Genomic DNA, 17,603 nt, shown 5'->3' with positions numbered 1-17,603 from the left:
CTTCTTTTGTATCTAATTCGGATGTAAAAAAAAGTTTATATTTTTTATTATTATCTTCATCAGTATGTAATTCGTATAAATTTAAATATAATTTCAGAAACACAAGATATACAAAAAAAAAAAATACCGACTTAAGCTCGGTCATCAGGTGCTTTAATGTTATGAATGACCATTTAACGTGTCTTATACGATTTTTAATCTTCTTCCCTTCTGATAAATCTCATTCTTATTAAATTCATTCTTATAAAACAAGGCTATTATTTTATTAAGATGCATAAGAAGCTTGTCTTGAAATATTTCTATATATTAGGCCTCAAATAAGACATTGCATGTTGCAGCTAAATTATTTATGACTCGAAAAAACTTATCGTTGCAAATTTCAAAAATCTTGAGAATTTGTAACGATTAATTTTCTTTCAGTATTTACAGCAACCAAGGTTTAAATCAATTTTAATTTTTTTATTGTGGATAAGTAGCACCTTATTAAGTAATTATTATTCTAATTAGGTAACATGAACCCACCAGAATTGGTATGCAAACTCAAAATATTCTTTTTTATTTACACTAACACTTATCATGTCGAACGTTCTTCACTACACAGTATAAAACAAAGTCGCTTACCTGTCCCTATGTATGCTTTTAAATCTTTAAAACTACGCAACGGATTTTGATGCGGTTTTTTAAATAGATTGAGTGATTGAAGAGGAAGGTTTATATGTATAATACATGCATAATATAGTAGAGGAATACTTGTAGTTTTTGCAAACGTGCGAAGCCGGGGCGGGTCGCTAGTATATAATAAAACAAAAAATACTAGGTATTTCGTTGAAGAATATCACAATACATGTGTGTGTGTTTGTGTGTATGGTCAAGTCTGATATCACAAGATCTACTGGAAAGACGTTCTTAGTCAATTAAATAATATAAAAATATAATACGTGACAAGTGCTACAATGGTAGGCAGCCCTCTAATGTGATGAGTAGAATCACAGAGTCACGCAGCGGAACGTATCCTGGCTATGCGACGTTGCCACACTTTACGCCCCTTGGCTGCTTAGAAATGACAGCGGCGTTGCCAATCGTAGCTTATACAAATATTTCGTGAGTGGCTAGATTTGGGAGCCGAAAGAACGGCAGGGTCTCTTTTTTACCTGATCTATTGTTGCCACGACCAAGGATTTGAAATCAGGAAGATTAAATTTTTAACATGTTGAATAGGATGCTTATAAATTAGTGAACGTTCTATGTATGTACATATTTTAGACAGATATTTTTGCTTTAGTTCCTACAATTAAAGATATGGCGAAAAATAGTACACAATAAACACATTAGTTTACATTCCTACAGTGGTTTTAAGCAAAATGTTGGTTCTAAGGACAAAAAGCATCAATAACATAAAGGTTTCGTGCATTTTGCAATTTTTCTGTCATGAGCACTAACACACGGCCCAATAGTTTGTCAAACTTTTCTTGTGTATATGTGATTCTGTTTGATACTTAGGAAAACCTTCTACATGTTTAACCGACTAGTATGGAAAATACGTTTCACCAAATTTTTGATCACAAATTTGATGCTGTAAGGAGTTGCTTGACAGTTAAGATAATAGTCGAAATACGATAAAGCCGTTCGACAGTAACGTAAAAACTACATAAAACAAAAATCTTGATGTTTGTCAAATTTGTGTAATTCTTAAATTCTTTTTAAAATATGAAAATTGACATAAGTGACTATTAGTTAATTAAAACAACCCATACTTTAAATAACAGAAATAAAAAAGTTAGATGAGAGCGTACTTACTTGAATAGTCAAGAGCGAATCAAGATCTATAGCGAGCTCTATCTAAGTATTGTAAGAAGCAAACATAACTTCCCAGCTGGTTGACGAAAAATAAAACGATTTTTTTACTATCAGTTTTGAGTCTAAAATTAAAACAGCCTCTAATTGTGACTGTTCTGGACCAAGACCTCTTATCGTGTAGGAGGACTGGAAAAGTTGCAAAAACAGTTGAAAATAGTCTTTCTCTGGGCTCCACTTCGGTTTGGTCGTTCGGTAGGGTCGGAATTTAATCGATCACGATGCTAATATGCGGGTGACGAATATCTTACCGCTTATAGTAGCACCGTAGTATACCGCTGTAGCGATCGCTATCAGGTTTCTGTAATACCAACCAGGACCGACAGCTTCATGTGCTCTCCGAAGCACGATAGGGAGACATAGAAGGACAGACGCATAGATCGGAAATGAATATTTATCCAAATACAAAAATACTCCGAGCGGGAATCGAACCCGCGACCGTAGGCGTCAACAGAACACGCAAGCCGCTAGACCAGAATCAATCAATCAACTCATGGTAACATTCGATGTTTTAATAACCCTCTGTATCAATGTTATAAAGTCACTTTAAATACTTTTGGGAACAACGGGTTCAACGGAAATGACGTCATCAATTAAGTCGCCGTCGAATGATATGATAAGGAGTATTTGTAAGATGAAGCTCAGTCATCAAGACTCTGAACTAAAACGATTTCCTTATATTATTTACTAATATACCTGCTTATGATTCTTTAATCTATAAATAATAAATATGAATGACAGTGAAGACAATATGAAACTTAATTGATGATTTCTAACTTTATTTTCTTCAAGAAGTTTTTTCACTTATATTGTGTATTTCATGGATAATTTTCTTTTATTATTAAATTACGTAAACTTTACACGTGCTAAGCTGCGGTAGGACACTAGTTGAAATTAATAATCAAACTTAACCACTTTTGTGTTATTGTTTATTTGATTTCCAAGAACCGTCTAATTTTGTGCGACGTCGAATAAAGTGCGTCAGTTAAACGCAGAATCCGTAATGACACAGTCTCTATGTGGGAGAGCCCTATGGTTACTAAAGTCTTTGTTACGAAACTTTATAGGTAAGGTATTTACAGAATGATTGACTAAATTAGTTCCTTTGAGAGTATGTGTAGTGTATAATTACAACAATTTAAGATTTCTTTGTATATCACATTTATGGTTTCAAATTTCGTATTTATGGTTCACCTTTCGTAAGCTAGAACTATCAAACTGCTCTGAGAGCTCGCCCTTGATCACACTTCATGGAGCGATCATTTGAAAACCGACTTCCTTCAGGTCTTCTCAAGCTATTTTAAGTAAATTAAGTAAAACGAATAAATTTCTACTTACTAATCTAATCTGTACTTAGTGGACGTCACTACATAGTATAAAATAAAGTTGCTTCCCTCTGTCTGGCTGTTCCTATGTATGCTTAGATCTTTAATACTACGCAACAGATTTTGATGCGGTTTTTTAATAGATAGAATGATTCAAGAAGAAGGTTTATATGTATAATACATGCACAATATAGTAGAGGAATACTGATAATTTTAGAGGTTTCTAATGTGATGTCGTAAATAAATACATTTTTCGCGCTTACATTGCAAACACTGGCTGAACCCTACGAGATAGATCAAAATAATGTACTACAGCATTTTACATCTCAAAAAGGTCTACAAAAAAGTCCACGATGGTATATGCCTATCTCTTAGGGATAACCCTATAATTAAATATGGCCTTTTACAGCATGTAATTTAAATGAATATTTTCAAAGATATTACAGATTTAAAATATAGGGACATAACGGTTGCAACGGTACCGGCCGGGGGCGTGACAATTTTTTCGAAATCGTATGTTCGTACTTTAGTTGGTATTAAGGTTAATTTTTAAACTGCATTTATAGTAAGTACATTAGGTTGAATATGATTAGACTAAAATAATAATTTATCAATTCAAGAGTAACCTCTAAAGAAAACATGTTTGTATTGTCTAATGACAATAAAGCTGTGAATGAAAGACATTCTGTAGTACATTTAGTATCAGCATTTCACCCGTACGAAGCTGGAGCGGGTCGCTAGTTAACTATTAACTTGTACTGTGTGTAGCACACAAAATAAAGGACTTTCATACAAAGTTGTGGAAGTCCTTAAACCGTCTTAACCCGGTTCTGTCACAAAATCGGTTCTAAGCGAACAATTTTTAAATTTGTGGCACAAACATTTTATGACTTTTACTTTTTTAATATATGCTATGTGTAACGTCAGTAAAAAATATAGCTACCCCCTCTCTTCCCGTGGGTGACGTAAGAGGCGACTAAGGGATAGCTGTCCCACTACCACCTTGAAACTTAAAAAGCCAACCGATGGCGGGATAACCATCCAACTGCTGGCTTTCAAATTCACAGGCTGAAAACGGGCAGTAGCGTCTTCCGTGCAATAAAGCCAGTACTGCGGTCACTAACCCGCCTGCCCAGCGTGGTGACTATGGACAAAACTTGGGGAGGCCTCAGGTCCAGCAGTGGAATGTTAATAGTGGAATGTTAAAAATAGGCTGAAGGGACTTTTTTAATAACTTTAGGCCTCCCGAATGGGGCTTTATCGTAATATTCATTCATAGTAGATGTATACTAACTATTAACTATCTCTGCTAAATTTCAAGCCTGTAGCACAAAGCCTGAAGAACTTGCATACAAACATGCGAGACTTAGATCACCTCAACCCAGTTCTGTTGTAAAATTCCTTCCTAGCAGACGTCAACTAACTCTAAACTAAATATGTATAAAAATTCAAGTTTGAAGCACAAAATTTAAGGGCTTTTATAAAAGCTTTCCAGTCCCCTTAGACCCGATTTGTGGACCCCTGTCTCAAATCCGTTCTTGGTTAACGTCTCCTAGGAAATAACTACCTCTCTGTCAAATTTTAAGTGCACAACTCAAAAAATTAAGTGTAAAAACCGGTAGAGCCTTTAGACCTCTCTAATGAGGGACCTATTTCCAAAATCCGTTCTTAGACGACGTCTGCTAACTATTAACTAGGTACATCTTTGCCTCAAATTTATACGTCCAGCAGTTTTTAAGGTTTCATGATAAGTTAATGACTCATTGATTTTATATATGAAATGTCCAATTTTTCATAGTTATATTGTTCTATTTAAACATATTAAAACAAAATAAAATTTAAAAAGCGGGTAAGAGTTTTATTTTCATGTTGAATGAGATCTATAACATCTACAGAACCAGTGCAGGAACGCAGTTATGAGTCGAACAACTATTATGTGGATTAATTGAAAAAGTAGAGATAAGCGTGTAAATAAATTTTTGTGTTGTGCTAGTTGAAAAAAAAAAAAACAGCTAAACCGTCGAAAACCTTTTGTCAGACAAAGAATACTTTGATTCTTGTTTTGTTAAAAAAACCACAGTGCTAGGTAAATACAGTTTAAATTTCCACACCAAAACAAAATTGCTAAAATATAATTATGTCACTTTAACTGTAAACTGTTAAAGTAAATAAAATTGGAGTGTCTGTTTGTAATATTAAAATAATCGCTTTTTACTAAATGCATATATGTATGTATATACGGTACATAAACTAAAATAGCATTTTTTACAATTTTATTTATAAAAATAACGAAATGAATATTTTGTGTAATACCAAATTTGCATCTAACACATGCAAATAAGTAACAATCCATACTAAGGCGGAGATCCGATTTCACACATATGTATATCGGAAACAACGGATGTAAACACTTGCCGAGCTTTTAATCTAAACATAACCAATGTTTACTGGAACTCAAAGTTTTTATTATGTAGGTACAATATGAATTATATTTTGAGGAGTAGTTAGCAGGGAGTATTTACAATTAAAAGAAATTAATCAAAAATAAAGAAGTCATCGCTAAAAATTGTTATGATTTTATTCCGATTTCCAATGGTTGAGAGATTAAAGTTTAAAGTTTACGTAGGTAGAGTAAGATTGGACTAACATCATGATAAAAAAATAAACTAGCAAAATTTTTGTAATTGTTTTTTTTTTTTTTGTATTTTAAGATACCTATTAAGATAATATAAACCTAAATATACAAACAGTCTAAATAATTTACAAGGGAGTCTGAACTTTCAACGCTAAGGTCCGTTACTTCCCTAGAATTTATTATTTTTCCCTTAATTTCAAGCTCGCATAAAACAATATTTACTGCGGATAAAGAAAAAAGAGAAATAAATGAAGATAAGAAAATATACATGTACCCTGCGCGCGTTGCTACGCTTTTTTGTATTTTATTTATTTATTACGATTACGATACTGGTTATACGATTGTCATTCATTTATATATAATTATATATATATGTATATATATATATATGTATATATATGTATATATATATGTATATATATATGTATATATATATATATATATATATATATATTATGTACGTTCGGGGATAACTTCGTCGTCGTAGTGACGACTAGTGCGTTTGTTAATTTTTTTCATCTACTTACGTTGTATTACTTGTCGATGTAATCAAAGTCGGTTTTTTTCAATTGCGAGCAAACACAATTATTAAGATTTCCTTTAGGCTCCAAAACTTTTTCCATGTCGTTGTTAGCCTTCTATCTACCTCTATATCACTGTTTCGTTTTTGGAAGGAAATATGTTTCCCTAGATATATACTCGTATGTATAGCTCTCAACGTATTCTACCGGTGTGTTATCTAGTCATATAGTTTTATGCGGCATTTGTCGTGAGTTTTGCTTTGCATAGGTTCATTTCTAGTCCTGCATCACTTGCTTGTTATAATGTTACCAACATTGATTCCAGCTCAGTGCTATTTTTTGATAGTAGAAAAATGATATCGGCAAACCTCAGGTGGCTGATATATTTACCTTTTATACATATTCCAGTTTTATCCCAATTTAATTGGCCGATAATCGATTCCAGTACTGCTATAAATATTCGAGGTAATAGGAGGTCGCCTGGTCTTACTCCTCTTTCGATGGGGATGGGGATGGTATGTATGTGTTTAAAACTTGTATTTATAAACAACATTTAATTTACGTTCGTATTACTTACTAAAAATTCCTGTTTATCATAAATTACATAATATTACATTTTGTGAACATTTTATGTGTATCATACACAAGCATACAGTTTAAAATCCATTACACAAATACCTAATATAATCTCCTCTGCGCTAATCAATGTTACGCGCTCTGTGCAGTAGCAACTGCGTCGACTTGTATTGATTACTTCTTGCTTGTGGTTACTATACTTTTACAAAAATTCTCGTGAAATCCATTACGTATTCTAATTGTAGTAAGAGAGACTACGTATTCTTGTAATTAATAATTGTGTTTGCTAGCAAACGAAAAAAAAACATGATGAAACATCGACTTTCGATTAAATTAAAAACCATCAAAATCAGTAAAAAATTATGATTTGAATTTGACGGATTTTCGTTCGGGTTTCCCTCGATTTCTCTAGGATCCCATCATCAGATCCTGGTTTCCTTATCATGGTCATTCATTCCAACAAAAAAAGAATGAATGATCAAAATCGGTTTATAAACGACGAAGTTATCCCCGAACATACATATATATACGGTCGAATTGAGTTACCTCCTCATTTTTTGAAGCCGGTTAAAAATACTGACAATGAATGTTAGACGTACGGGAGTTGTAGACTTTGTTCAGCTATATGTAAAACGAACAACGGGGTTGAAATTGTCATGGTAATAATCTACATTTCACCAAATACGAAAATGGACGATGTAAAACATTCCATCCATCGAGCACTGAAAGAATATACTGAAGAGGTTTCTGAAATACTTGGTGAAAACTTCCATCAGCTTCCGATGATTTTGTCTGGTGACTTTAACGTCAATCTTGCAGATGAAAAATCAGAACCACTAAAAACATTCCTTTTAGAAAAATTTAACTTACAATCCAAAAGAATCAACTACGAGATATGGTACTACTATTGATGCTGTTTATCAAGATATTTGCACAAAATAGAATCGCAAGCATATGACTGTATCTTATTTTATAAAGTTACCAGAAGCCAATAGTTTCAGTAATAGAATTTAATGATGAGAATTGATTAATAGAAATTACCTATATTACTAATAAATTTTTTTTTTACTTATTTATGTAATTTTATCCTGTCGAAAAAAAAAATTAAGATGTATGTTTTTTATTTTATTAAATTATTTGAAATTTTTCTTTTCTTTGATTTATTTATTTTAAGTTATTTGTTACTTTCTAAAATACTAAATTTCCTAAATACTTTTATGCACTTAAATAAATAGTTTTTATTATTAATATTATTATTATTATAAACTTTTTTTTTTGCAAATTGTGTTGCTCCTATATTATCCGAAAGAAGTTTTAACTGAAATTTTAACAATTGTTATTTTTAAATATTTGTTGAAGTCCAAGGATGGTTTTTACGGCAAAAAAAATTTGAATTATTTCCGGGAATACCCTAAAAACAGCCCTTTTCTTTTTCCCATACAAACGTTTTCTAAGTAAAATGTATAGTTAATTTGAACTTTATTGCTTTTCAATAAAGTTCATATTAAATTACAAACACTCACTGTTGTCTAAGCAATGCAGGTATATTCCTAACGTAAAAGAGTCAATTTGCACTTTATTATCGCTGCACAAATGTCAAAAATTCAATCCTCAAATAGAACAATTAGATCATAAACATTAAATATTCATATAACAAAATTAGAAGTTTAGACTTAAACAGTGTAAAAAGTTTAGCGATAATCTTATTATTGTTGCGAGAACATCGATTCATATTATTTAGAACATTTGTTTAAATGATTAAATGGAAAAACATTTTTTTTATTTTTTATTTAGTAGTCAATCGACCGTCTCTCAAAATATTAAAGTATCGTAGTAAATAAGGAACTTTAATAATTATCGTAGTAAATAAGGAAATTTAATAGTTTTAGCGATTTAACATCTACGGGAGATCCGATTGTGGTGGTCGTCAAGTGCACAAGGGTAATGCTGGATGACTGGATACTTGAGATGGCCAAATCCATCTTAGGCGTCCGAAACATTAATGCGGCTATGGTGCGGCTGGCAACTGCCAAAATTAACATAGATTAATGGGGTTCCAGGCTACGGGAAGACAGCCTACATCTTGGAGAACTTCGATGACAATCAAGAAGTAGCTACAACCACGGGTAAAGCTGCCAAGGACTTAAAAAAAACTGGCTTGTCACTTTGGCGAAAAGACTAGATCAAGGGTGTGCACTATTTCTTCCATTCTGGTAAATGAAATCAATGAGAGTACAAACTGCAACCGCTTAACGTTGGGTGAAGCCCTTAGGAATCACTTTGGATATACTCATTGGAAACGTTATACAGTTGCCATATATCGACAGAGAAAATCTCTTCGAAATTACTTGACAACAAATATCATTTGGGACTTGTCTTGCACGTGCCGGGGCCCCATTAACGTTGCATGTGTCATCAGCGATGTACATACTCACAGATACTCGTCCAACTCTGTTTCACTCTGTGAGCAGAAATAGGTAGACTGGCGCGCAAATACCAATGACTAAATGAAGAACTGGGCATTTAGTCTATACACAAGAGGAAAAGAAAACCCTGTTGGACCAAGGATACGGAACCGGTGAAGGGTCGCGCATCATGACTCATGGGCAGGCCTATGACGAGATCATCACTATCCAGAGCTGATCTGAGAAACTTTAAATACCAAGTTCATTGTCCGAGCGATAGTTGACACAGCGACAGCCATTCTGGAGCATAGCTTAAAAGTTTCCATACACAAACGCGACACCACGATCGCTAGACCTGTGCTCGGAATGTTGAAGACCGAGTTAGGGTACTGGAGAAAAGCAGGATCCAGATCTAACAGCGTAGTCAGTAGTAGTAGTAGTATTAGTAGTTTAGTTATAGATGTATCTTATACTATTAAACGAGAAATTCTTGTATATGTAGGTATATATACTAGCTGACTCGGCAAACGTTGTCTTGCCACTAAACGCTATTTAAAAATAGGGGTTGGTGGTAGAAAGGTGAAAATTTAGGATTGTATGTATTTTTCAACGCCAAATCATAATAAAATAAAAAATAAATAATTTATCACAAAATTAAAAAATTTTTTTTAGGGGTGGACTGCCCTTAGAAAAATAGATGTTGTTCGATTCTCAGAACTACCCAATATACACACAAAATTTCATGAGAATCGGTCAAGCCGTTTCGGAGAAGTTTAACTACAAACACCGCGACACGAGAATTTTATAGATTAGATATATATGTATATATATATAATCTCGGAAACGGCTTCAACGATTTTCATAAAATTTAGTATCCAGTGGATTTCGGGGGAGATAAATAAATCTAGCTAGGATTCATTTTTAGAAAATGTCGTTTTATCCCAGTTTTTAGACAATGAAAAAATATCGTTAGAATACGAAGGTAAATTTCGCAATTGTCAGTAAAGTTGTAATAGCTCAGGTGAGAAATCGGCCGGTCGCGATCGTTCGAAAAGACCACGGTTCGAATCCTCAGTCGATTACTATGTTTTCTTTTTTTTCTAATTGTACCTACTCGTTATTTTTAATAATGTTTGTAAAATAGAAAAATATTAGTCATATTTTATCATTATTTATTTTTATATTTTCTTTTTGCTTTTTTATATTTATTTATATTTTTTATCATTGTCGGTAACAAAATAGTATTCCATATTTTATAAATATGTAATTCATATTTAAATATGATTTCCAAAAAACACGATTTACTAAAAATACCGAGATAAGCTCGATCACCCAGGTAAAGGTAAAAAAAAAACACAAACAAACAACCAAGCAGATATTATTAGTATACTTAATATATTTATTTCATCGTTATAACAACGAAAAGCTGTCAGTGTCGGACCATCCTGGCAAATCTAGACAGTTTTAGAACTGCTGTTCTGAAGTTAAACTATTGTAAATAAAACATGGCACACCAGGTAGAAAAGAAGTTCCTTCGGATAGTATAGAACCAACACAATTTGAAAAAAAATGTTGAATTTTATATATATTTTCTAGTCCTTGATTTTTTTTTTAATTTTGTTGATTGGTTTTTAATTAAGTACATAAAAGTATTTAGGAAATTTAGTATTTTAGAAAATAACAAATACCGTAAAATAAAATAAATCAAACAAAATAATAATAATAATAATTCAAACTATTAAGTGAAATAAAAAAAACATATGGCTTTATTTATTTTTGTCGAAGGTATAAAATTACATAAATAATTTAAAAAAAAAGTGTACTAGTAATATTTTAGTTTTACAATCGTCATATTATACAGTCGTGTAACTGATATTACGTCACTTGCGTTATATATTTTTCTTACGGTTTTAGTATTACATTTTTTTCAGTTCGCTCGCCCATCCAAATGTCAAGCCTGCCGTAAGGAACTTCGTTCCAATAAAAAAACGCACGGCGTATTTAAGAGCCATTTCACATAAATCGGTAACAATCCGCGAAATTGTAATATTTTGACGTCGTTAATCTCAGTGTTGGATGCAATAATGTAATTTATATTCTTGAAATATAATAGACCAACCTTTGTTGTAGTCCATAGTCAGATCAGAATTTTGATTTATATTATGTGTATAAAATTATTAACCTTTTAATCAGCCTCCTCCCTGGGTAAACGGTCGCAATGTATAATTTGAAGTCCTACTTTTCAATAACCTCTACGTTGAAACCATTTTAAAAAAATATCATAATATGTGGAATATAATTTTGTTGTCCACTATCATAGATTTTTATTCCATTTGTATCTCTATTAAACGATAAAAAAAATTTAAAGTTACGAATATTTTCCAAATAAGTACAATTTTAAAAGCGATATTTCTCTTAGAAAACTAAGAAATTTTAACGAACTATCTTCATCAAAGTAAACTTACATCATTAAGGAATACAAAAAAAAATAATTAAAAGATGTAATTATTTTTAATACATTTTATATTAAATAATAAAAAGATAGTATATATTGCCACGCATCAAGCCCGGTAAATCATTCGAGCGCTAGCGCTCTTAGAGGTAAGGTCCACGCCAAAATCTGCGCAGCCGTCTCTTTCGCTCACACGCGCCAAGCGCCTGTTGTTATAGCGGATAAAACGCATTTGATACTTTCATAATAAAATATAAATAAAATAAACATATTACGAAAATGACTGTAAAATAATATAATGATAATTTCTGTAAACAAATGTATAATTTAATTTTCTTTTCTCACACTATCAATCCAAATAGGCATTTCAATCTGTTTGTCTTGTTATTTGTTAATTAATATGTTTGTCGGTGTCGATGTCATTAAATGCTTTTTTATTCATATCGTAAATATTAGATTCATTCGTAAACTGAAAAAACTAAATCAATTTAAAAAAATTGTTTCATAAAATTGTTTTTTTTTTTTAATTTTATTTTAAATTTATTGACTGTTGTTATATAACATACTTGAAATTTTTAACAAATTAATTATGTAAAAAACATTTTATACCATAGTTATAATTTTTATTATACATCAGAAAATTATCACGATGGTCTTTTGGTTGTCACACTATACGTACTAGCACAAAGATCACGCGGCTCGTACGACTCGCGCGATGCGACCAAATTTACCTAAACTTGCAGAGCGTAAAATTGTGAAATGGCTCTTAACAAATATTTTATGTGGGTATCCAAATTTGATTAAAATCGGTTAAGTAGTTTAGGAGTCCTTTGCGGACAAACAACGTGACACGTAATTTAATAGATATATTAAGATTTACCTTATATTAATTTTAAAGGAACAGTTCATATTTTTTTTATAGTAATGTCGGTAAGATCGAAAAATATGATTCATATTTCATCAGTACGTAATTCGTATTTAAATATAATACCCAAAAAACACGATTTTCCAGAAAAAAAATACCGATAACAATCATTTAAGTGACAGGATGGCAACCACAAATAAAACCGAAATCACGATATCTATACAAGCGGAGCACCAATGAAGAATATTTCAAAATCGGTTTTTTTTTTCTTTTGAAAGCTTCCGCTGCATGTGCTGCAGTTTCGCAAAAATCATGTATGACAGAATTGTTCCTATTCCACGCGGACGAAGTCGCGGGCAGAAGCTAGAAATAAATGTACATTAATTTAAACAATTTGATCTAATGAGTTTTTTGCAATTCGTCTGTTAATCTTTTTTTTTTTTTTCTTTAATATTTTAATGGAACAATAAAATAATCATACACACTTTACAGTTTCAAATATTAACGTATTTTATTATCCTTTATTTCATTGGAATTTTATTGCGGTAGTGGAGGCCAGAAAGCTAATTGTAGATTTATTCAAGCGTCGTGGGGACCTATTCGATTGTGAAGATTATGTGATGAAATGAGGAAAAAAAAGGTTATATGATGTTATATGTTATACTAAGTATCCTTTCAGCAGAGCGTGTATTCAGTTACAAAGAAATAGGTACTCGAGTGCGTCAGATATTAATAGTATATAACAATATAATAACGGAAAAATATTAATATGTTTGGTAAAACAATTATAATCTGCCTAGTAGGTGAGTGAGTAGGACGAGAACATTAAGAGTTTAATAATAATCTCGCATCGACATTACGCGCTTTTCAAAAATCGTTTTTTTTTTACTTATCTTGATCGCCTGATCATTTGCCGTTGATGTTCGACAATACCTACACTATACGAAGTTTGAGTATAGTCGGAGTACTTAACATAACATAACATAACAATACACTTTATTGTACACCAAAACAGAAATAATACATATCAGATTGATTTTAACAGAGTATCATGAGGTACAAAGGGCGGCCTTATCGCTGAAAAGCGATCTCTTCCAGGCAACCTAGGGGCAGAGAAGATGGTATTGTGTCGGTGTAAGTGTACAAATTGTAACATAAACGTGTGAATATATTTACTTAAGCACGTATACATCTAAGTACATACATAGATAGATACATACATACATAAATACATACATACAAACATACATAGATATATATATATAATTTTATTCACGTTAAATATCAAAAAAATGTTACCTGACAGCCTTTTTCAAAATAGAAAGCGGCTCTACACGCCTAATATGCAAGGGTAAAGAATTCCAAATTCGAGAAGCTTGAACAGTGAAAGATTTAGTATAAAAGGAAGAGGAGTGAGAGGGAATTTCAAGAAGTAAGCTATCCTCAGAACGAAGACTTCGTTATTTATATAGTATCGTTGCTTTATATAAGCAGGTGCAACAGAGTTAAATAGACTAGAAATAAGTAAGTTGAAAATATGCGTATTCCTGCGAAAGCGAATTGGGAGCCACTTGAGTATTTTTACGGAATTCATAGATATGGTCATATTTGCGAAGACCAAATACGAATCGTATACCTAAATAAATTCTGGAGTCACTCAAGTTTATTAATCTGCTGCTCAGTAATGTCAAGATAACATGTATCCGCGTAATCCAGAATTGGTAATAGAAGACTATGTGTAAGAGCAATTTTGGTGGGAATAGGATGTAAAATACACAGCCTGCGAAGAGATCCAGCCGAAGCAAAAACCTTACGACTGACTTCACAAATCTGCGGGCCTCATGACAGGTGTTAATCAAAAATAACGCCTAGATTCTTCACGTTTTCACTATATAGGATTTCAATGCCATCAAAAATTACAGGAGGTAGTTGAAATTGATTTATACGGCTAATTAGTTTAGAACTTCCTACAATGTACACCGAACTACAGACACATATAAAGAAAGATACAATACAAGATGTACAAAGGCGATCTTATCGCTATATAGCGATTTCTTCCAGATAACCTTTGGGTACTGGACACGATACAGTAGCAACGGTTAAGGTGTGCACAAATTAAGGAGTAAAAATCAATTATAAATAGACAAAAACTACGATATGATAGACTTACATAATTATTAAAAAAGAAAAAAAAACATATAAGTAAATATTTTAGTATATAATATACATAAAACACATATATACACACATACATACATACATATAACATACACATACATAATTACATTGAGACAAACATATATTTATATAATAACTAGCTGACCCGGCGAACTTCGTATCGCCTAACACAAACTTTATCGTATGGTATTAAAGTTCAAATTGACTTTTAAGTATTATCACAAATCTTTTGTATGGGAGTATAGAAAAGTGTTGTTTTTAGACTTTTTCAGGGAATTAAAAAAATTTTTTTTTTTAATTTTTCTCTCCGTAAGAACCATCCTCGTACTTCAAGGAATATTTAAAAAAAAGAATTAGAAAATCGGTCCAACCGTTCTCGAGTTTTGCGCTTAGCAACACATTTAGCGACTCATTTTTATATTATAGATATGCATAAAAAATAATTAGATACATAAAATATGTAGAGAGAAAATGTTTTTTTAACACGTCGTTTAAAAATATCAATCGACTCTGTTTGGCGAATGTCTCGCGGGAGGGCATTCCACAGTTTTACAGCCTTAACACAAAAAGATTCGCTGTAACATTGACTGTGCGATATAGGATGTTTAAGTCTGTTGTCACCCTGAGAACGAAGGCTTAACATACTGGGCACGTCCGAGCCAAGAAAAGTAAAACATTTTTTTAGGTATGGGGGAGTAGTGGGAGGGAAAGGATAGAGTAGAGAAAAGATAGAAGATGTAAGTTGCGGCGTTCTCTTATTTTAAGCCAGTTAAGCTGTGCTCGATAATCTGAGATATGATCGTACTTTCTTAAACCAAATATGAATCTGATGATCATGTTTTACGTAGATCGTCGGTCCAACGGGCCGGAGGACGTCCCACACTGCGTTTGCCAAGACGCGGTCTCCACTCTAGGACCCGTCTACTCCAACGGCCCTCGGTCCTGCGACACTGATGACCAGCCCACTGCCACTTCAACTTGCTAATTCTGTGGGCTATGTCGGTTACTTTCGTAAGATTGCCGGTGTAGGCTGGATGAGGATTGCGGAAGACCGGGATGTGTGGCGCGAACTTGGGGAGGCCTATGTCCAGCAGTGGACTGCGATAGGCTGAAGTGTGATCATGTTTTGAAGGCTATATCCTATAATAGTATCAGTCTTGGACTTCTTACTTTAAAAGGTCCAAGGCTATTCAATTTGCAAATTATACTATTAAACTTTACTAATTTTTTTTTAAATTAAGTAGAGCTAAACTGTGTGAAGTTTATCGAACATAATATAGTTTATGCCACTGGTAAATTAATGGTTGCGTTGACTATTTTTTAATATTCTTTTGAATAAGTATCTTATTTGTACATAATTATGACGTGGTTTGTTTTAAAAAACGCTCATGCCAGTCAGGGACGTGAATGGTCTATGTATTGATCCCGGCTAATGGGGCCATACTTGTGTCATACGGGAAATATATTTGTACGCGTATATCGTTAGTTTAAGTCTTGTGTCTTAGTTAGTTTTAAGTTTTATGTACACACACATTATTTTTTGTTTGAATTACTTAAGTAAAAAGGATAGCACATACACGTTTTTTCACAATTTTCATTGACCACACCGTATATTAATCAGCATTATAATACATCCATTTTATTTTAATTTTGACCAACTTCACTACGAGAGTTACATGAAGCACAATGTAAAAAAAAGAAATGAAGTAAAAAATATCTGGTATATATTCTGTCTCTACAAATAGAAATTTTCATTTAAAAAAAGTACTGTTCAAGAACGTATGATATCATTTTATCTGCTCTATTTAAGAGAAAAATATAATTTTTGGCAAAGATTCGACAATTATTTCTTTGAATTTTTGTCTCCATACTGTGAAAAGGTATAATACACCAAATTTCAAAATACTTACCGAAAACATTTCTTATTTATGAATATGTACAGATCCATAAAAAATTTCTTAGCGCATGATCCCAACACCGATAAAAGCAATGACCAAATATAAAGTTTAACTTATAAAGACTGGCAGGTACCAGGTATAAAGACATAATAAAATAAAAAAATAAGCTTATTTTTTATAATAAACTAGTTCATTTAAAGTTGAACAAATAAAAATTAGACAATATTAAAAAAGTTTTAATTGTTAGTAAATATAACGTTGTCAAAGGCCAAAAAACTTCATGCTACAGTTTAAAAGTCGCAACATTTCGGTCAATGTCCTTCTACGTCATTTTATGAACACGAATCATCTTTTACGTAGGTGATATCAGCGGGGGTGCGACGAGAGACGTGCAGGGTGCCGTGGCGCACCCTGCAAGGGGTTCGCCACCCTTCGATCGATCCAGCCGCGTCCCTACTGCCCCAGCGAACCGCAGATCGGGATCACGAGATGATTTTGTAGATGCTACATTAAAATTATTTGACTGTGATATTATGCGACTCGGATATAAAAAAGAAAATGTTATAAATAAATTCTTGGTTTATTTAACTATTTTCCAGTTTCTATAGAATACCTTTTTAAATAAAACTTATCGAAAAAATTACTTATAATAATTTTGTTTGCCTGCAAACGAAAAAAAACCGACTTCAATAACATGGACCAGTAATAATACAACGTAGGTAAACGAAAAAATAGTCAAGTAAATACGCATTATTAGAGATAACTAAACTTAACTCTTACCACGAACACACGACAAGCACCAGCTTTCGATTAAAAAAAGAATCATCGAAATCGGTACACCCAGTAAAAGTTATGATGTAACACAAACAAAAAATACAGTCGAGGTTATTACCT

General features: G+C 32.4%; 1 long non-coding RNA gene across 2 annotated transcripts in view; it reads left to right on the top strand.

The window, feature by feature from the left end:
• Positions 1 to 17,300, top strand: part of LOC123668715 — a 28,940-nt gene extending 11,640 nt beyond the window's left edge. For both annotated transcript variants that reach the window (XR_006745631.1, XR_006745632.1), the window contains exon 2: positions 17,070 to 17,300. This is a non-coding gene — a long non-coding RNA (uncharacterized LOC123668715). The remainder of the gene's footprint in view (positions 1 to 17,069) is intronic.
• The last annotated feature ends 303 nt before the right edge of the window (positions 17,301 to 17,603 follow it).

Source organism: Melitaea cinxia, chromosome Z (assembly GCF_905220565.1).
Source record: "Melitaea cinxia chromosome Z, ilMelCinx1.1, whole genome shotgun sequence".
Classification (NCBI taxonomy): Eukaryota; Metazoa; Arthropoda; class Insecta; order Lepidoptera; family Nymphalidae; genus Melitaea; species Melitaea cinxia.
Note: the sequence above shows the minus strand (reverse complement) of the source record. Positions and strands in the feature narration are given on the sequence as shown.